Here is a 22,997-nt window from a genome sequence, read left to right on the forward strand (position 1 = left end):
AACCACACAAACCTTAGGGATCAAGACAGCAATATCTCAGGGTTCAGGGCCAACAGAAGTCAGGAGGACATAAGTACCTGAGAACAAAACACGGCAAATGGTCAGAAGTTGGTGGGGATGATTAGCAATTGGGAGACCTATAGGCACTGAGTAAGAAGCAAAAAGATTGAAAAAATAAGCAGAAAGCCAAGCAAAATCAGAAACTGAGGTGAAGGCAAGCTAGGTGAGGAAGCAGAAGCTGTAGTGAAGAGTCACCCTGTTTTGACTCATCGTGAGCTGCATTATGTCATCCCCGTGACCCTGGTGCAGGTTGATCTAGGACAAGCCTGGCCTGCAGGTGGTAGTAAATGAAAACAGCCAGTGATAAGAAAATGTCTGGTTGAAACAATTGCTTGGAACACATGGTCCTTTGTCTTTGAAGATGGTCCTATTATACTTTAGACTCAAAATTGGGAATTTCAGCCAAAAAGAATTTCTTTCTATTTTCTTTTCTCTGATGTTAGCTTATCAGCCTATTAGCCTATATAGCCATTGGAAAATAGGATTGTAATGCTTCACAAGTCTAGAAATAACATTTCGTCAAAAATTCATCAGGTGGAGACTGAAAAATCTAGTGAACTTATCCCACTCTTGACCCAAATCAGTATATCTGAAGCTATAATGCTGCATTTTTAGATAATTCACCTTGAGGAAAAGGTGATGACAAAGGCTGATAAACAATTCTGCATTTCACTCAGGCAACAATTCTGCATTTCACTAAGCCTCAGAAGCTTTCACAGTAGATCATGTATGCTGTGCCTCATCCTTTCTATAGGCCAAAGAATCCCTGGAACCAGGCGGGTGGGCCTACTTGAAGAGGCAGCCCCTGTGAACCAGACTCTGTTATCTGGGCCCTTGGGATTCCTGTGTGAATGGCTTTGACCCAACTTTCAGAGCCTGGGTAAATCTGTTGTTTCAGTCTTTGCTCCTAAAGACAAGAATGGCACCCCTGGTGGGTACACCCTAGACCAAGTAGTGACCGAGGACACTGTTTGTGGAGGCTGTGGCTGGAGTTTATAAATAGTACCTGTGTGTCCACTTGGGAGAAAGTTTGGAAAGAAGTCAAGGATAGGAGGGAAGAATGCCAAAACTCACAGGCCGGGAGCCGTGGGCCATCTTTCCCTGCCCTATTCTCAGACTCTGAGAATTCCAAATTCAGACCTTTCTGAAAAAAGCCTTTCAGGTTTTTTTGAAGTTCTGTTTGTCACAGAAGAAGAGTAGAACATGTTCTATTTAGCAGTCTGTTAGTTTGATGTATCCCTTTTAAATATTTAGACATATGTTACATGGGCCTTCAGCTGTATTCTTCCTAAGCCCCAAATAATTGGGATAGACCTGGGTTGATGTGTGCAAATCACTCTTAACTTTTTATAGTTCTCCAATAAGGCATTGTCTTATGCCTGTTTTTGTATTTGTCTCTTCTGGACATTCTGCTCTTTAAATCATCTCCTATTTATCTTTAAATTTCCCAACATATAGCTTCCCTTTGCTGGAGCAGCCATGAAGCAATACCCCACATCCAAGGTAGGAGAAATTCCAGTAAGACAGCAGGTGCTGACAGAGGGCATCATAGCACAGACAGACTGAAACCACGATCACAGAAAACTAGCCAATCTGATCAGACTTAAATTGAAGAAAGTGGGGGAAAAAGTACTAGATCATTCAGGTATGACCTAAATCAAATCCCTTATGGTTATACAGTGGAAGTGAGATATAGGTTTAAGGGACTAGATCTGATAGACAGAGTGCTTGATGAACAATGGATGGAGGTTCCTGACATTGTACAGGAGACAGAGATCAAGACCATCCCCAAGAAAAAGAAATGCACAAAAGCAAAATGACTATCTGAGGAGGCCTTACAAATAGCTGTGAAAAGAAGAGAAGTGAAAGCAAAGGAGAAAAGGAAAGATATTCCCATTCCCAATGCAGAGTTCCAAAAAAGAGCAAGGAGAGATAAGAAAGCCTTCCCCGGTGATCAGTGCAAAGAAATGGAGGAAAATAAGAATGAGAAAGACTAGAGATCTCTTCAGGAAAATCAGAGATACGAAGAGAACATTTCATGCAAAAATGGGCTCAATAAAGGACAGAAATGGTATGAACCTAACAGAAGCAGCAGATATGAAGAGGTGGCAAGAATACACAGAAGAATTTTACAAAAAAGATCTTCATGACCACCAGATAATCACGATGGTGTGATCACTCACCTAGAGCCAGACATCCTGGAATGTGAAGTCAAGTGGGCCTTAGAAAGCATCACTACAAACAAAGGTAGTGGAGATGATGGAATTCCAGTTGAGCTATTTCAAATCCTAAAAGATGATGCTGTGAAAGTGCTGCACTCAATGCACCCGCAGATTTAGAAAACTCAGCAGCGGCCATGGGACTGGAAAAATTCAGTTTTCATTCCAATCCCAAAGAAAGGAAATGCCAAAGAATGTTCAAACTACTGCACAATTGCACTCATCTCACACGCTAGCAAAGAAATGCTCAGAATTCTCCAAGCCAGGCTTCAGTAATATGTGAACCGTGAACTCCCAGATGTTCATGCTGGTTTTAGAAAAGACAGAGGAACAAGAGATCAAATTGCCAACATCCACCGGTTCATCAAAAAAGCAAAAGAGTTGCAGAAAAACATCTATTTCTGCTTTATTGACTATGCCAAAGCCTTTGACTGTGTGGATCACAATAAACTGTGGAAAATTCTTAAAGAGATGGGAATACCAGACCACCTGACTTGCCTCTTGAGAAAGCTGTATGCAGGTCAGGAAGCATGAGTTAGAACTGGACACGGAACAACAGACTGGTTCCAAATTGGGAAAGGAGTACAAGGATATATATTGTCACTGTGCTTATTTAACTTATATGCAGAGTACATCATGAGAAATGCTGGGCTGGGTGAAGCACAAGCTGGAATCAAGATTGCTGGGAGAAATACCAATAACCTCAGATATGCAGCTGATACCACCCTTATGGCAGAAAGTGAAGAACTAATGAGCCTCTTGATGAAAGTGAAAGAGGAGAGTGAAAAAGTTGGCTTAAAGCTTAACATTCATAAAACTAAGATCATGGCATCTGGTCCCATCACTTCATGGGAAATGGATGGGGAAACAGTGGAAACAGTGGCTGACTTTAGTTTTGGGGGCTCTGAAATCACTGCAGATGGTGATTGCAGCCATGAAATTAAAAGATGCTTATTCCTTGGAAGTAAAGTTATGACCAAACTAGAAAGCATATCAGAAAGGAGAGACATTATTTTGCCAACAAATGTCCGTCTAGTCAAGGCTGTGGTTTTTCCCGTCGTCATGTATGGATGTGAGAGTTGGACTATAAAGCAAGCTGAATGCCGAAGAATTGATGCTTTTGAACTATTGTGTTGGAGAAGACTCTTGAGAGTTCTTTGGACTGCAAGGAGATCCAACCAGTCCATCCTAAAGGAGATCAATCCTGAGTGTTCATTGGAAGGACTGATGTTGAAACTGAAACTCCAATACTTTGGCTACCTGATGCTAAGAGCTGATTCTTTTGAAAAGACCCTAATGCTGGGAAAGATTGAAGGCAGGAGGAGAAGGGGATGACAGAGGAATAGATGGTTTGATGGCATCACCGACTCAATGGACATGAGTTTGGGTACACTCTGGGCGTTGGTGATGTACAGGGAGGCCTGGCGTGTTGCGGTCCATGAGATTGCAAAGAGTTGGACATGACTGAATGACCGAACTGAACTGAACTGAACATATAGCTAATGCCTCTTGACACATAGTGTTTTCAATATTATTCACCGCTCCATCCCCTTGTCCGGGTAACTGAAGAGAGAACTGCATCATACTTTGAGATTCTATGGTATAAAACAGAAATAAATGCAAAAATGCAGAACCCCAGAGATCAGGAATACTCTGAGAATGAAATGCTAGCTTTCTTGAAAATTTGTAGAATTTCCAGGCAAAGTTTTGAACTTCCATGGATTGTGGAAGGAGTAGGAGTTCAAGAGTCATATCTAGAAGGTGAGGTGTATTAACCATATCTTATACTTCCTGAATTTAGATGCTTTGACATCCCTCCTGACCTTGGAGGGACTGCCCCTCCCAGGGTCGGCCAGTTCCTACAGAGTAAACAATTCACCCATAGGTTACCTTTCAAATGCAAATCATAGTTTTCCTTTGCCCCTCTGTTTCCTAGCAACTTCCTTCTGTCTTCCTTCTGTGTCCTGCATGATGGGGTGTACCCTGTCTTCTTGGGATCTAGGAGCATGCCATTCATCTTTCCTATGGTAGTTGTCTCCTGATCTATTGGCTTTACTATATCAATAGTAACAAAATGTGGGGCAGCTAGTAGCCTTGAACCTCCCCCTTGCAGCCCTTTCTCTGCTTTCAGTACCTCTCCAGACTTCCCTCTGGGATGGTACTTGTCACAATTTGTTTTTAATGCTGCTGCCCAGACTCCTAGTAAAAATTACTCTTAGCTTGTAAGGAGGATTCAAGTGAAGTTTGTTTGCAGAGAATTCACCTGGTTACCTAAATTTCATTTTAATTTGTTAGTGCTATTTACTTATAAAAAATAATAAACCTTATAAGAAAAAATTAGTACAAAAATTGATAGAGTAAATGAGTTTAAAACATACATATAAAAACAAATGCAATGTTTATTACATTATCACTGTACTTTAGGGTTCTTGTTTGAAAGTAAAGAAGTCTGCTCTTGCTAACTTAAAAGCAAAAGCAGGTTATTGAAAAAAAAAAAACTCAAGATATTATATCTGAAAGTGGGGGACACAAAGAATGCCCAGTGATGTTCTAAAGCATATTTCTTCCTTAAGGAAAATTGAATAAAATGTTGAAGAGTTAGGTAAAGATATTTGGAAAGGACAGGAATTAGAGTCATTCTGTGCACTGTGGTAGCAGGAACCCCTGTTTTAAGTATGAATCAGCTCTGTTGAGATTCAGACTCCCAGGGAAATGTCAGATTGCTTAGCTTGAGTCACAAGCCTTCCTCTTGGCTGGGGTACCTTGATTGACAAAGGGGAGAGATGGTCTCTAGACAAAACATTACCAGAAACTGAGGGAATGGATTTATACAAACTTCACGTGTTCACTATAATTTTTCTCATATCAACTGAAAAATGTAAGTTAAGTTTTATTTGGCAAAATGAGGACCATAGCCTGAGAGACAGCATTTCAGATAGCTCTAAGAAACTGCTCCAAAGAGGGGGAAGGTTAACATATATGTGATTTTGATAAAAGGGAGTTAAATCATACAAACATACACTTTTTTCAGAAAGTTACTACTAGTCATGAGGAGCAGATGTCACTATGAAGGATTTTAGTGCTTTTCTAGATACGAGGTGACACAAGAATTGGGCTCATAAAATCTTCTAAAAATATCTATCTGAAGACCTGTTCTTCTCATTTTCCCCAGAACAGTGTGCCTTATTCCTGACCTCCACCCTGAGCTCCTTTCAAGGGTACTAAAGGTCAGCAACTGCAGCAGTTAATGATTCAGTCTTTGTAGAGGTAGATGAGTTCAGTTCAGTTGCTCAGTCATGCCTGACTCTTTGTGACCCCATGAACCACAGCACACCAGGCCTCCCTGTCCATCACCAACTCCTGGAGTTTACCCAAACCCATGTCCATTGAGTCGGTGATGCCATCCAATCATCTCATCCTCTGTCATCCACTTCTCCTGCCTTCAATCTTTTCTAACATCGGGGTCTTTTCAAATGAGTCAGCTCTTCACATCAGAGGCCTGTAGAGGTAGATGGCAAGTACCAATTTGTAGTTAGCAAACGCATCTGTATGTCATGGGCCTTCATTTACAGCAGCACATATAGATCTACTTTTTAAATAAGATGCAGTGTTTTCTGAGTATGGATGAAGTATCCAGAGGATAAAACTTTTTCTGCACAAAGAAGATTATCCTTGAGCTTCCTCTTATCAGAGTAGATCAGCTGATTTTAAACTATAAGGGTTTTCTCTTACTCCTTATTTTCATATGCCTTGCTGACCTCAAAGTTTCTAACGTAGCCCACACCGCTTAAATAGCATTGAAAATTGACTCCTATCCTAAAAACTACGTTGTTATTTGTAACCAACTTCTTGAAATAAAACTAAGCTTGCATCTGGGTGCACAGAGTGTCCATTTTGCATTCTAGGTACAGTTGCAAAGTGTTCAGTTTGCAAACATGCAGCTTCTAGCTATTTCCCTAATAATAACTCCTATTTATTAAAGCTCAACATTCAGAAAACCAAGATCATGGCATCTGGTCCCATCACTTCATGGGAAATAGATGGGGAGACAGTGGAAACAGTGTCAGACTTTATGTTTTTGGGCTCCAAAATCACTGCAGATGGTGACTGCAGCCATGAAATTAAAAGATGCTTACTCCTTGGAAGGAAAGTGATGACCAACCTAGATAGCATATTAAAAAGCAGAGACATTACTGTGTCAACAAAGGTCCGTCTAGTCAAGGCTATGGTTTTTCCAGTGTCATGTATGGATGTGAGAGTTGGACTGTCAAGAAAGCTGAGCGCCGAAAAATTGATGCTTTTGAACTGTGGTGCTGGAGAAGACTCTTGAGAGTCCCTTGGACTCCAAGGAGATCCAACCAGTCCATCCTGAAGGAGATCAGTCCTGGGTGTTCATTGGAAGGACTGATGCTGAAGCTGAAACTCCAATACTTTGGCCACCTCATGCGAAGAGTTGACTCATTGGAAAAGACCCTGATGCTTGGAGGGATTGAGGGCAGGGGGAGAAGGGGACGACAGAGGATGAGATGGCTGGATGGCATCACCAACTTGATGGTCATGAGTTTGGGTAAACTCCGGGAGTTGGTGATGGACAGGGAGGCCTGATGTGCTGCGATTCATGGAGTCGCAAAGAGTCAGACACGACTGAGCGACTGAACTGAACTGATTAATCATCTACCATGCACTGGGCACATTACCTACTTTATCTCTACTCTTATAGCCACCCCAGGGCTAGGGGCTGCTAACCTCTAGAGACATACAATCTGAGGCTCAGCAGGTGTTAACTGTTTCCCCAAGGTCACTGAAGAGCGGAGCTGGAATTTGAAATCTGTGACTGTGCATGGAAACCTACAGTCAGCAGTTCAGCTCAAGCCCCTTTCCCCAGATTCCTCTTAGTGTCTGTGGACATACCTACCTCCAAAGTTACACTGGAAACGCCTCTGAATGTACAGATTATTTTTAATCCTTATTGTGTATCCCACAGCAGTCATCATGGTGCTTCACATAAAGTAGATACTCTTTCTCTCACTGACATCTTCTCTCTCTCTCCTTTCTTTTTACAAACACGTGTGCATGTGCTCACATACACACACAGATTGTTGGGGGGGAATGAGTTTTTTAAGATGATATAGGTAGCTATTGAATCTTTTCATTTTCTGATGAGCCAATTTCTAAAGTTAATTACTCAGCCATCTCTTCTTGTAGCAACTGTCTAACTAAAAAGATTGAAAAGCTAAGTAGCTCCTCTTTATAAAGCACAGGGAACAAAACTTTAAAATCTCTAAAGTAACTACAAATGCTCCTTCAGAAGTTTATCCACTTTGCTCAGGCTCAGAGGGAGAATAAATGAGTCTAAAAAGTCTTGAAAGACAAAAACACTTAATAAGTACAGAAAGTAGATTTCAAGGAGCCAGCAAAATTCTAATCTATGCAAGTACAATAGGATTGTGCAAATTAAAAATGAGGTGAGTGACCTTGGACAGGAAGATAAGTGCTAGTAAAAGCCAAAACTTGAAAAAAAGCTGAAATACTCATGACTTCTCATCCTAGGATGAGAAGAAGAAAGGAAGGCACTGTCGTAGGGATGGTGAGGAGACAGGGGACAGAGGATCATTTGAGCAAAAGTATCCATAGGAAATTAATGTCCTTGAATTTACTTGTACTTAAATATACTTGAATTCTAACTTATAATACAACTTTTCATCTCTCTGAAATAAATTTGTTCTTTTTATTAAGAGCCAAAGTTTGCTTAGGGAAACAGAAAATCAGAATCGAGGAAACTTTTTTTTTTCCTGACTCAGACCCCAAATTTCTGATAGTAAGATTAATGGGATTTGAATGTGTAAGGTGTAGAAAGAGAGACTGAATTATCCAACTCTCCATCTTAATTTGTTTTAAAGATGGATCAGTGATAAATCCTATAGAAGTAGGACTGTTTTAGTATTTCAGGGGGCAATTGGTTGAATAATTTTGTTTATCTAATTTTGAGTTTATGTATGCATTTTAAAATACATATATATTTTTTAATCCTGTAACTTAAATACCTGGTTTTCCTTGTTTATGGGAATTAAGATAATTTTATCTTGGTTTTTTTTTTTTTTTTTTTGGTGAAATAGAAAAGAATAGCTTTATTGCTTTGCCAGGCAGAGGGCCACAGCAGGCTGATAATACACTCAGAACTGTGTGTACCGACCTGGAAGGGGTCATGAGGAGTTTTTAGTAATGGTTCAAAGAGTCTGTGATCAACTTGTGGACATTCATCTATCTGGTTGGTGGTGAGGTAAGTGGGAGTCTGCATCATCAAGCTCCTGGTTCCGGTCAGTCTGGGGTCTACATGCTTGTGGGCAGCATACAGTTAACTTCTCCCACCTGGGGGGGGGGGTGTTCAGTACCTGTGAACAGCGCAAAGGTATTGATATGAATTTCCCTTGAGGGGGCCCAGGACTCTGCCCCAAGGCTGCACTATTTATTGTTTTTTGATTGTTCCTTCCTTGTTTCTGCATCCCCTCACTTCTTTCTGCATCCTCTCCCTTCCCTAGTCAGCAACTGTTTGAACCTGCCCCTGGAACTCAGCGGAGGTCATGAAGGCAGCCTATTTCCTTTAATCAAGAAATGAGGGGACACAGAAAGGCTTTTGTACCTAGGAGCCCCAGAGGGTCCTGCTCAGTTTCAATGCCTTCTTTTCTTTGATACTTCTCAATCTTGAGGAGAACAGGAGTTGGACAAGAAGGGAAATAATCATTTTGAATAGAGATGTTAATCATAAACTCAGCAGAGGAACTCAGTTTTAGGGGGACTCGGTTTCAATGTCCCATTTTCTTTCAAACTTTCTCAAATTTTTTAGAGAACAGGGTGACAACCTCTTTGTCTACTTCTACTGAGATGGGACATTGCTTGCTTGCTCATTAGTCACTCAGTCATGTCTGACTGTTTTGAGACCCCATGGATAGCCCACCAGGCTCCTTGTCCATGGGGAATTCTCCAGGCAAGAATATTGGAATGGGTTGCCATGCCCTCCTCCAGAGGATCTTCCCAACCCAGGGATCGAACCCAGGTCTCTCTCACTGCAGACTGATTCTTCACCTACTGAGCCACTAGGGAAACCCTGCCTCAATTTGGGAAACAGACACCTGAGTTCCAAGTCCTGGATCTGATTTTCGTATGAAAAATGGCTCTCAAACTATACTGTATGTAAAGAGTCCCTGAGGAATTTCTTTAAACTGTGGATTCCCAGCTCCTCACTCCCACTTCAGTCTAAGTCACTTGGGTGGTAGTTTTATCCTGGACTCAGTGCTTTGAGTATAATCCTAAGAGATTCAGATGTAGGATCCTAAAACTATACTTTAAAAAAATATTGGTTTATGTAATAATGTCAATCATATGATTAATGAAACATCTAGATATAAAGTATATTTAAACAATCTTCCCGGGTGACTCAGTGGTAAAGAATTTGCCTGCCAATGCAGGAACCGCAAAAGCTACAGGTTTGACCCCTGGGTTGAGAAGATCCCTTGAAGGAGGAAATGGCAACCCACTCCAGTATTCTTGCCTGGGAAATCCCATGGATAGAGGAGCCTGGTGGGCTACAATCCATAGGTTCTCAAAGAGTCAGACAAATTGGTATATTTTCCAATTCATTTTTGGTCTTTATAATTTGATTGTTAGATAGCCTATATTAATGGATATGGTAAAATAAAGCAGAGGATGTTCTAATACCATTTGATTATAACTCTCAGAGAAGAGTGATGGATCTTCAAACATAGTGTTCATGTTTGAATGGATATGAAGAACAAATCAAAATAGGGTCAGAGAACTGTGGCCCACCTCTCCTGAAAGGGGGAAAAGGAGGACTCCAACTATATCCCTTTTGGTCTTTTTCACATTCTAAAGAACGCTGAGTGCCAAAGAACTGATGCATTTAAACTGTGGTGTTGGAGGAGACTTTCAAGAGTCCCTTGAAGTTTCAAGGATATCAAACCAGTCAATCCTAAAGGAAACCAATCCTGAATATTCATTGAAAGGACTGATGCTGAAGTTGAAGCTCCAATGTTTGGCCACCTAATACGAATAACTGACTCATTGGAAAAGACCCTGATGCTGGGAAAGATCAAAGGCAGGAGGAGAAGGGGATGACAGAGGATGAAGTGGCTGGATGGCATCAACAACTCAATGAACATGAGTTTGAGCTAGCTCCAGGAGGTGGTGAAGGGCAGGAAAGTCTGGCGCGCTATGGTTCATGGTGGGTCTCAAAGAGTCAGACGTGACTGAGTGACTGAATGACAATAGCAAACACTGACATGGTCAATGGTTCTCAGAGTGTTGGTAGAGATATGGTTTTATTGGTAGACATTGCTTCAGTCTGTTTACTAATAAGTGCATCTGGTTGTAAGGAGAACATTTCTTGTTTATGTGAAGGTAGTCACAAATTTATAGGCAATGGCTGGGAAACAGTAGCATTACGTGGACAGAATTAATACTCAGAAATAGGATGTTAGGTTTATAAGATATAGTCTGAGTAGGAAGAGCAGAGTATTATGTGGCTGACTGGGGCTTCATTTGAAATCCATGACTAGAAACCCAAAATGGTTACTCCCTGGCACTCCTGTTACAATTATTTCACCAAGTATGACAAGCTTAATGAACAGAATTTCTTCCATGAGGGTGAAGCAGGAAATCTCTTTACTTTTCTCCTACTCAGAAGAATGATCAAAATTTGCCGAGGTAAATTCAAACCACAGGATGATTTTTATATTTTGCAAGAGAAGAAAGTCCTATGGATTCCTATAATTTTTACCATCCTTGTTCATCCACTTAATAAAACTTAGTATTCTGTTCAGAAGGAATCTCTAATGGGAATATTCCTCAACTTTAGTATGGATTTTCTATATGAAGTCAATGTAAATATGTCACTATAAATCAAAATTAACCTTCTAAGCCACTAATCAAAGTAAAAAATAATAATACTGTATAATTTAATGTAAATTATTTTATTTTGTCTTTTCATGGTGTATGATTCTTTTATTTCTTTTGTTGAAGTATTATTTATTTTCAATGTGTTCATTTCTGCTGTTGATCAAAGTGATTCTGTTATACATGTATATTCTTTTCATTATGGTTTATCACAGGATATTGAATATTGTTCCCTGTGCTATACAGTAGGATTCTGTTGTTTATCCATTCTCTATATAATAGTTTGCATCTGTTGATCTCATATTCCCAATCCGCCCCTCCTGGGTACCCTTCCCACTTGGCAACCATAAGTCTGTTTTCTAGTCTGTGAATCAGTTTTGTTTAGTAGATATGTTCATTTGTGTTGTATTTTAGACTCCATATAAAAGCAGATTCATACAGTATTTGTCTTTCTCTGACTTACTTTACTTAGCATTACAATCTCTAGGTCCATCCATGTTGCTGCAAATAGCATTGTTTCATTCTTTTTATGGCTGAGTAGTGTTCTACTATGTATATGTACCACATCTTTATCCATTCATCTATTGATGGACATTCAGGTTGTTTCCATGTCTTAGCTGTTATAAAATAGTGCTGCAACATATGGTGGGATGCATATATTTTTTAAAATTATAGTTTTCTCTTGATATACACCCAGAAAGTGTGATTGTTGATCATTTGGCAACTCTATTTTTAGTTTTTTGAGGAACCTCCATACTGCTTTCCCTAACAGGTACACCAATATAAATAATTTTAAATTAGGTAGAACTAGTTCACATGTAGTTCATGGTGGATGAAATCATTGAGGTATAAAATTAGAAACTGAAAGATTTATTTGTTCAGCATGAATCAAACTGGTTTAAACTGAAAAAAAAAAATTGGTCCAACTCATTTAAACCAACTCAAACTAGTTCTAACCAGTCCACAAGATATTTTTAACCTCAGTTACTTAACTACCTCATTTCTCACAAAATTTTTACCTGGTCAGTCTTACCTGAAATCTTGCCCTCATCAGAAGTTGTATAACCTCTGAAATTTCTGTTTCAAGTAATAAATCACTCTTGAACCATTGCAGTTTATTCTTCTGGTTGCTTCCTGTAGTTTCTTAACTATACCAGTTCTGGCCTCAGTGAGTTTCTGCGCCATAATTCTACACCCTTTACACTCTTCGTTCCTCTGCTGTCTCTGTTTTCCTCCTCGCTCAACTTGGATTCCATTCATGGCCCATCACTGTAGTTGCTTCCTTGAAAAGAGCAATAGTTCACTTCTCACTCCCTTTGTAAGTATTTGTACAGCAAAATTATAAAATTGGTCAAATCAAATCCTTCACTTCTTCTGTTCCTGTTCTGGAGGAGCAGAATATGTGGGGGAACTATCACAATGTAGCTGACTGGCTTCACTTGAAGTCTATAATCAGTTCAGTTCAGTTCAGTCACTCAGATCGTGTCCAACTCTTTGCAACCCCATGGACTGCAGCACGCCAGGCCTCCCTGTCCATCACCAACTCCCGGAGTTTACCCAAACTCATGTCCGTCGAGTCAGTGATGCCATCTAACCATCTATTCCTCTGTCAAACCCTTCTCCTCCTGCCTTCAATCTTTCCCAGCATCAGGGTCTTTTCAAATGAGTCAGCTCTTCACATCAGGTAGTCAAAGTATTGGAGTTTCAGCTTCAACATCAGTCCTTCCAATGAACACTCAGGACTGATCTCCTTTAGGATGAACTGGTTGGATCTCCTTGCAGTCCAAGTTACTCTGAAGAGTCTTCTCCAACATCACAGTGGAAAAGCATCAATTCTTCGGCACTCAGCTTGCTTTATAGTCCAACTCTCACATCCATACATGACCACTGGAAAAACCATAGCCTTGACTAGATGGACCTTTGTTGGCAAAGTAGTGTCTCTGCTTTTTAATATGCTGTCTAGGTTAGTCATAACATTCCTTCAAAGGAGTAAGCATCTTTTAATTTCATGGCTGCAGCCCCCAAAAATAAAGTCAGCCACTATTTCTATTTCCCCATTTATTTGCCACAAAGTGATGGGACCAGGTACCATGATCTTAGTTTCCTGAATGTTGAGTTTTAAGCCAACTTTTTCACTCACCTCTTTCACTTTCATCAAGAGGCTTTTTAGTTCTTCTTCACTTTCTGCCATAAGGGTGGTGTCATCTGCATATCCGAGGTTATTGATATTTCTCCCAGCCATCTTGACTCCAGCTTGTGCTTCATCCAGTCCAGCGTTTCTCATGATGTACTCTGCATATAAGTTAAATAAGTAGAGTGACAATATACAGCCTTGACATATTCCTTTTCCTATTTATAATGAGAAATCCAAAATAAATACTGCCTAACAATCCTGTTACAGTGTTTTTGCAAATCTGGCAAACTTAACAAATGGGCTCTTCTCCATAAGGACAAAGCAGGAAAGCTATTTCCTTTTCTCCAGTCACTGCTTTCTAATCCAATAAGTAGGAGTTCTCTTCCTCACCTACTAATGGCCTCTCAAGCATATTTCATGCTTTCTGACCACTTTCAGCCTTAAATAAATCACATTCTCAGATCAAGAAAAAAAGTACAGTCCAGTCTCAATTACACCTTGGGCTTATCATTCAGTTAAAAGTTTCTCCCATTCCCCAGCTCTGGGTTGACCCATGGTTTGAAGATTTTCAGTGGAGCAGTAGAGCATAGTCTATATTTTCAAAGTTTGTTCACCTTGCTCTTCCACTTCTTTAACCCCACCCCCTTGTTATGTTTCTGTTGGATCCTGGAGGATCAAGATCAGGAAAGGATGAGTAAAAATGGAGAAAGACCTTTTCATTTAGCTAAGGCTAATGAAAATTCTCTCTTGTCTGTCAATTCACCTCTGTCAGTTCAGGTATTCAAATGCTGGCTCTTGTGGTGTCTTTGCTGCTGCTAAGTCACTTCAGTCGTGTCCAACTCTGTGCGACCCCATCCCTGGGATTCTCCAGGCAAGAACACTGGAGTGGGTTGCCATTTCCTTCTCGTGTGGTGTCCTTAGGGACTCCCTAATAGAGTTTTTAGTGACCTCCACCCACAGCAGAGGGAATTTTTGCTTTATTAGCATTATCAAACTATTATGACCCACCACTTCAGTTTCTGTACCCCACCCAGCTCCACCAATACCATGACAAAATATGCACCAACAGCCTTTTAAATTTGGAGTTCCTTCAACCTTAAAGACAAAAAATTCCCTGGACAAAGATGCTATAAGAATATTCATATCTGACTTCCCTCTACAGTGACTAATGGTATCCTACAATAAACAGTACACATCCTAGGTCTGCTGGATCAGCACCTAGATCTGGGCTCTTTTCTTGCTCTCTTATTATGATCAGGTGAAAGCAGGGATCAAGTGTCTGTCGCTCTACTTTTTTTTTCCCTTGAGACTCCCTCTAAAGGCTCCGTTGGAGCCCTATCAACCTTCTATAGTCTATGGGGAAGGCAGTAAAATTATCATTCAAAACTCTGTCTTTCCTCAAAACTCCCTTTCAAGCAATCTTCCTCTGTGAGTTCTAGTGTGTGTATGCTTAGTCGGTTCTGACTCGTAGCGACCCCATGGACTGTGGCCCACCAGGCTCCTCTGTCTATGGGATTATCCCATCAAGAGTACTGGAGTGGGCTGCTATTTCCTTCTCTAGAGGGTATAGAATGTGATGATTACTAGGCCATTTTGCTATATTTTTATAGATCCTTCATACAACCTGTCAGTTCTTGGGCTTTAACTGAAATTCTAAAAATATCACATTCAGAATTCTTTTACATCTGTAATTTCTTTCTTTTAGTCTTTGAGATGACTGTTTTATGGCTTCTTTCTCTTCATATCTGGCACTCATTTTCTTTCATTTCCTCTTAACTGCTGACTTTGTCTCACACTTTGTGAAAGAACAAATATTGTGATAAGGAAACTAAAGAGGCAGATGTAGCTATACTCTCTATTTTCCTTTTTGTTTCCAATAATAGGTACCCCTTTCAACTAGAGTTTATTGTGGTGAAATTTCTGAGGTTATCAGACTTGAGGGCAAGAACTTGTGTAAAACTTGTCTTGGAAGACAAGAATCAAAGTGGAAATAAAGGAGAGAATAACTGGGCCGTGAAACCTGGCCACCAAAATTTAGAGGACACAACTATTTAAACACAGATTTTAGAAATACTCCTCTATTGTAATAGGATGAAATTATGTACAGCTTTATTTTATTTTTAGTTTTCATAAACATATTAACACAAGCAAATGTTTATTTATATCCTCAAATACACAAGGACCTTTATCTGTTGTTTTTCTCCAAGAACAAATAACAATAGCCCTTAACTCAATAAGTTGGAACAAAAAGGAAAATTTATCTCACATAAAAGACATGTGGACATAAGATTGTTTAACTGAGAGCTCAATGATGTCAGGAAAGTTTCAGGTTCTTTCCATGTGGCGCATTCTGTGGATGTTAGTGTTTTCCTCAGTCTAGCTTCTTGGTGGTTGTCTCAATCCAAGCATCAAATTCCAACAAGTCAGTTTCGAGAGAAAGAAGAGAAAGGCAATCTTCCAAGAATCTCCTTTCATATCTCCATGGACAGAACTGGACCATAAGACATCCTTTAACCCAGTCACTGGCTAGAAATCGTAGGATTACCGTGACTTGGTAGAGTAACTAGGATTTACTCCTTGGTTAGAGACGGTCAACCATCTTGGTTACAGACTTCCCTGGTGGCTCAGACGATAAAGCATCTGCCTACAATGCAGGAGGCCCAGGTTCAATCCCTGGGTCAGGAAGATCCCCTGGAGAAGGAAATGGCAACCCACTCCAGTATTCTTGCCTGGAAAATCCCATGGATGGAGGAGCCTTGTAGCTACAAGGTCGCACAGAGACGGACACGACTGAGTGACTTCACTTCACTTTAGAGATGGTCAAATTCCCTGTGGAGTAGAAATCTTAATTCTGTTTGTAAGGAAAGAGGGGAACAGCAGACAGAACCTTTGCAGGTTTATAATGAATGTAAAAAACAATGTCAAATTCCCTCAGCTCCTCCCACATTCCTGCACAGTATTCAACAAATTCATTCTTTCAGCCTATATTTATTGAGCATATACAATCAGTCAGTTGCTCTTCTAGGCACTGGGGACACAATAAGAAAGTTCTGCAATTTTTACTTCTGGTGGTTACTCCATATGTCTAAAATTATGTGCTTATGATACAGTTTCTTGGTATATCAAAACTAGACATTGCCTATTGAGTTCCTGTCATGAATCATGAGAATTTAGCTATCTTGTATCACCACTGACATCCTCTATGTCACTCCTACTCTCGTAACCCCACAGTGAATCTTCAAATAGGAGTTTTAAAGCGATTTCTTATTTCATAAATCACAGACAACCTCTCCCCCAACCCTCAACACTTAGCAGAAAGCACTTTAGCAACACAAATGTGAAATCTTTCTTCTATCTTTCCCTTTCTTGGAAAATATCTCATTGGCATTTTCAGTTGCTTTTATTTCCCACCTTTTGGTGCCTTGGAGGTGGTACTCCTTTTCATATTGCTTCTCTCTCAGTTACAGACCTACAGAGAGTGAGACTTGATACTCAGTTTCTTTGGTAATTCAGTAGCAGAGGACAGTGGCAAAAATCTGAGGGAAGGCTCTCAGTTTATAGACAGTGTCTCTTGGTTCCCAAATTTGTAAGATTAAGGTCACTTAGTCCTTCCTACACGATCCTCATCCTCTTTTTACCTCTTGGTCTTTATCAGCTATTGGGTTGGCCACAACGTTCATTTAGGTATTTCTGTAACACCTCATGGAAAAACTCAAACTTTTTGGCCAACCCAATATAATCTTTCTTTTAATATTGTCAATACTAAGAATATTTACATTTTATATCTTCTCCCTTGATTTACCCTTATTGACTCTAAAAGATGAAAATCAATACTGTATTTTTTTTAACAAGGCTTTTACATTTTTAATTTAAAAGTTTCTAAGTATATTTGCTATTATAGTGCTACCAAAGTATGGTACAGCAATCTGCATTTTAAATCTCTTAATCTCATTGTCATAATTAATTTTATAAATAAAAAGTCTGTGCTAAGGTTAGGAAATAAGCTGTGGTATTTTGTTATAATTTTTAATAGCTCTATTGTGGTTTAATTTACATGCCATAAAATTCATCAACTTCAATATGAAACAATCAATGATTTGTAGTAAATTTAGAAAGTTGTGCAACAATATCATATTTTGATTATGTAAACATTTTCTGTGCAGAGTCAAATAGTGTGCCCAGATTACATTTTTTCCTCCATGAATCATACCAAAGAAATAAATCCTGTCAGAAGTTAGACTGGATTTTTTTCTTTCTCTCTTTTAAAAAAATAAGCAACCAATTATCTTATATTATCAAGTTATTCCAAGCTTTTAACCACACTGTATAATTCAGATATTCCCAACAACCTTTTGGTTTTTACAGAGGCTTCGTTTCATGGATATGATTGATTACATCACTGGCCTTTACAACTGGTTCAACTTCCCAGCTCCTCTTTTTTTTTTTTTTTTTTTAAATATTATTTTATTAGTTGGAGGCCAGCTCCTCTTTTCTTCCCATATTTTGGAGGTGGAGGTGGGACTGAAAGTGTTGTTCAGTTGCTTAGTTGTGTCTGACTCTTTACGACCCCATGGACTGCAGCATGCCAGGCTTCCCTGTCTTTCACCATCTCCCCGAATTTGCTCAAACTGAAAGTTCCAGCCCTCTACAAGGTTAGATTTCCTGGCTATCAGCCCCCATCCTAAAGTGGCTTCCCAAAATCAGTCCATTCACCTAACAAGACACCTTTTTGTTTTCATCACTTAGGAAGGTTTTCAGGAGCTCTGTGCCTGGAATAGGGAAGGAGGCCAAGTGTGTACTGCTTTAAATCACAGTATCACAAGTCTATCTTCAAATGACTTCCTAGAAATTATACTGGGAGACAAGCATTCTGAGTCTTCCATTTCTCTAAATATCTTTATTCTGCCTTCACACAGGATTGATAGTTTGGCTGAAGATAGTCTTCTCATAATTTTGACAACACTGCTTAGTTTTCTAGCATTCAGTAACTGATGAAAAACTGGTTCCACTATTCTATTTTCTGGTATATAACCTGAAAGCTTTTAGGGTCCTTGTTTTATCCTTGATCTTTTGAAATATCACAGTGGGGTGTCTGTAGAGCCATATCCATTCATTCAGTTGTGCACTCAAGGGACCTATTCATATAAATATCCATGTTCTTCTTTAGGTCCAGAAAATTTACTTCTGTTTTTCTGAAATTTTCCCTTCTGTTTTCTCTATTCTGTCTTCCTAAATTTTAAATCAGATCGATATCAGGCCTCCCAAATAAATCTTCACTTTCATCTTTCTTTACTCTTATATTTTCTTTTCATGCTGTCCTTGGGGTTTAGTGAAGGACATAGGGAAGGACAGGGAAGCCTGGCGTGCTGCAGTTCATGGGGTCTCAAAGAGTTGGACACGACTTAGTGAATGAGCAACAATATTTTTCTGTTTCTTCATCTCTTTGTCCAATATTTTTGGAAGTTTCCTCAATTTTTATTCAAACATGGCTATTAAAACCCCAGAGCTAATCCTCCTTACTCTGAAATTTGACAACACTGCTTAGTTTTCTAGCATTCAGTAATTGATGAAAAATTGGTTCTGTTATTCTATTTTCTGGTACATAACCTGAAAGCTTTTAGGGTCTTTGGTTTATCCTTGATCTTTTGAAACATCACAGTGGGGTGATATAAAACCTGGTTCCTTATTTGTTCAACCTAAAGCAAAACCTTCTAATTGGCAAACCCCACTCACATACAAATAGCTTCTGCTCAGCCTTTCTATCACCTATTTTTCTTGTTTGTTTTTTAGATTTTCCTGAATGATATTTTGATTATTTTTTAATTGAGCTATAGTTGATGTGTAATGTATGTTACAGGTGTACAGTGTAGGGATTCACAGTTTTTGAAAGATTATATTCCATTTATAGTTATTATAAACTATTGGCTGTAATGTCTGTATTGAACAATATGTCCTTGTAGCTTATTTTATACATAATAGTTCATACCTCTTAACTCCTTACTCCAAAATTCCCCCTTCCCCATTGGTAACCACTAGTTTGTTATCTATTTCTGTGAGTCTGCTGCTTCTCTGTTATATTCACTACTTTGTGGTATTATTTAGATTACACATAGAAGGGAAATTTTACAGTATTTGTCTTCCTCTGTCTTATTTCACTAAGCATAATACCCTTCAAGTCTATCCAGGTCATTGGCAATGGCAGAATTTCTTTCTTTTTTTCTCTCTTAAGGCTGAGTAGTATTCTATTGTGTGTGTGTATCTCTATACTGCATTTTATTTTATCCATTCATCTATTGATGGACCCTTAGGCTGTTTCCATATCTCAGCAATTGTAAATAATGCTGCTCTGAACATTGAGATGCATGTTTCTTTCTGAATTAGTGTTTTTGGTTTTTTCAGCTATGTACACAGGAGTGGAATTGCTGGGCCATGTGGAAGTTCTATTTTTATTTTTTTTTTTAAATTTTTTGGCTGTGATGGGTCTTCATTGCAGTATGTGGGCTTTCTCTTGTTGTGGAGCAGGGGCTGTAGGAACGCAGGCTTCAGGAGTTGTGGCCTGCAGCCTCAGTAGTTGTGGTCTGTGGGCTCCACAGCCCTGGCTCAGGAGTTGTGCTACGTGGGCCCAATTGGTCCGAGGCATGTGGATCTACCCAGACCAGGGACTGAACCTGTGCCCCTGCTTTGCGATGTGGACTCCTAACCACTGGACCACCAAGGAAGCTCTGTTTCTAATTTTTTTGAGAAACTTCCATACTGTTTTCCATAATGGCTGCACCAAGACTATAAAGAAAGCTGAGCACCGAAGAATTGATGCTTTTGAAATGTGGTGTTGGAGAAGAACTCTTGAGAGTCCCTTGGACTGCAAGGAGATCCAACCAGTCCATCCTAAAGGAGATCAGTCCTGAGTGTTCATCGGAAGGACTGATGTTGAGGCTGAAACTCCCATACTTTGGCCACCTGATGCGAAGAACTGACTCATTTGAAAAGACCCTGATGCTGGGAAAGATTGAAGGCAGGAGGAAAAGAGTATGACAGAGGATGAGATGGTTGGAGGACATCACCGACTCAATGGACGTGAGTTTGGGTAAACTCTGGGAGCTGGTGATGGACAGGGAGGCCTGGCCTGATGCGGTCCATGGGGTCGCAAAGAGTTGGACACAACTGAGTGGCTGAACTGAACTGAACTGAACCAACAGTATACAGGGATTCCTGTTTCTTATTTGTGTTCTTTTTGATGATAGCTCTTCTGACAGATGGAGAAATAACTCCAGAAAGAATGAAGGGATAGAGCCAAAGCAAAAACAATACCCAGTTGTGGATATTACCGGTGATAGAAGCAAGGTCCGATGCTGTAAAGAGCAATATTGCATAGGAACATGGAATGTTAGGTCCATGAATCAAGGCAAATTGGAAGTGGTCAAACAGGAGATGGCAAGAGTGAATGTCGACATTCTAGAAATCAGCGAACTAAAATGGGCTGGAATGGGTGAATTTAACTCAGATGACCATTATATCTACTACTGTGGGCAGGAATCCCTTAGAAGAAATGAAGTAGCCACCACGGTCAATAAAAGAGTCCGAAATGCAGTACTTGGATGCACTCTCAAAAATGACAGAATGATCTCTGTTCGTTTCCAAGGCAAACCATTCAATATCACGCTAATCCAAGCCTATGCCCAAACCAGTAATGCTGAAGAAGCTGAAGTTGAACAGTTCTATGAAGACCTACAAGAAGTTTTAGAACTAAAACCCAAAACAGATGTCTTTTTCATTATAGGGGGCTGGAATGCAAAAGTAAGAAGTCAAGAAACACCTGGAGTAACAGGCAAATTTAGCCTTGGAATACGGAATGAAGCAGGGCAAAGGCTAATAGAGTTTTGCCAAGAGAACACACTGGTCATAGCAAACACCCTCTTCCAACAACACAAGAGAAGACTCTACACATGAACATCACCAGATGGTCAACACCGAAATCAGATTGATTATATTCTTTGCAGCCAAAGATGGAGAAGCTCTATACAGTCAGCAAAAACAAGACCGGGAGCTGACTGTGGCTCAGATCATGAACTCCTTATTGCCAAATTCAGACTTAAATTGAAGAAACTAGGGAAAACCACTAGAGCATTCAGGTATGACCTAAATCAAACCCCTTATGACTATACAGTGGAAGTGAGAAATAGATTTAAGGGACTAGACCTGATAGACAGAGAGCCTGATGAACTATGGATGGAGGTTCATGACATTGTACAGGATACAGGGATCAAGAGCATCCCCATGGAAAAGAAATGCAAAAAGGCAAAATGGTTTCCAGGACTGGAAAAGGTCAGTTTTCATTCCAATCCCTAAGAATGGCAATCCCAAAGAATGCTCAAACTACTGCATAATTGCACTCATTTCACACGCTAGTAAAGTAATGCTCAAAATGCTCCAAGCCAGGCGTCAGCGATATGTGAAATGTGAACTTCCAGACGTTCAAGCTGGTTTTAGAAAAGGCAGAGGAACCAGAGATCAAATTGCCAACATCCACTGGATCATCAAAAAAGCAAGAGAGTTCCAGAAAAACATCTATTTTTGCTTTATCGACTATGCAAAAGCATTCGACTGTGTGGATTACAATAAACTGTGGAAAACTCTGAAAGAGATGGAAATACCAGACCACCTGACCTGCCTCTTGAGAAACCTGTATGCAGGTCAGGAAGCAACAGTTAGAACTGGACATGGAAAAACAGACTGGTTCCAAATAGGAAAAGGAGTACGTCAAGGCTGTATATTGTCACCCTGCTTATTTAACTTATATGCAGAATACATCATGAGAAACGCTGGGCTGGAGAAAGCACAAGCTGGAGTCAAGATTGCCGGGAGAAATCTCAATAACCTCAGATATGCAGATGACACCACCCTTATGGCAGAAAGTGAAGGTGAACTAAAAAGCCTCTTGATGAAATTGAAAGGGGAGAGTGAAAAAGTTGACTTAATGCTCAACGTTCAAAAAACTAAGATCATGGCATCTGGTCCCATCACTTCATGGGAAATAGATGGGGAAACAGTGGAAACAGTGTCAGACTATTTTGGGGGGCTCCGAAACCACTGCAGATGGTGATTGCAGCCATGAAATTGAAAGATGCTTACTCCTTGGAAGGAAAGTGATGACCAACCTAGATAGCATATTAAAAAGCAGAGACATTACTTTGCCAACAAAGGTCCATTTGGTCAAGGCTATGGTTTTTCCAGTGGTCATGTATGGATGTGAAAGTTGGACTATAAAGAAAGTTGAGTGCCCCAAAATTGATGCTTTTGAACTGTGATGTTGGAGAAGACTTTGAGAGTCCCTTGGACAGCAAGGAGATCAGTCCTGGGTGTTCATTGGAAGGACTGATGCTGAAGCTGAAACTCCAATACTTTGGCCACCTCATGTGAAGAGTTGACTCATTGGAAAAGACCCTGATGCTGGGAGGGATTGGGGGCAGGAGGAGAAGGGGACGACAAAGAATGAGACGGCTGGATGGCATCACTGTCTCAATGGACATGAGTTTAAGTAAACTCTGGGAGTTGGTGATGGACAGGGAGGCCTGGTGTGCTGCGATTCATGGGGTCGCAAAGAGTCGGACACTACTGAGCTACTGAACTGAACTGATTCTGACAGATTATAGGTGATATCTCATTGTTGTTTTGAT

Source organism: Muntiacus reevesi, chromosome 17 (assembly GCF_963930625.1).
Source record: "Muntiacus reevesi chromosome 17, mMunRee1.1, whole genome shotgun sequence".
Taxonomy (NCBI): Eukaryota; Metazoa; Chordata; class Mammalia; order Artiodactyla; family Cervidae; genus Muntiacus; species Muntiacus reevesi.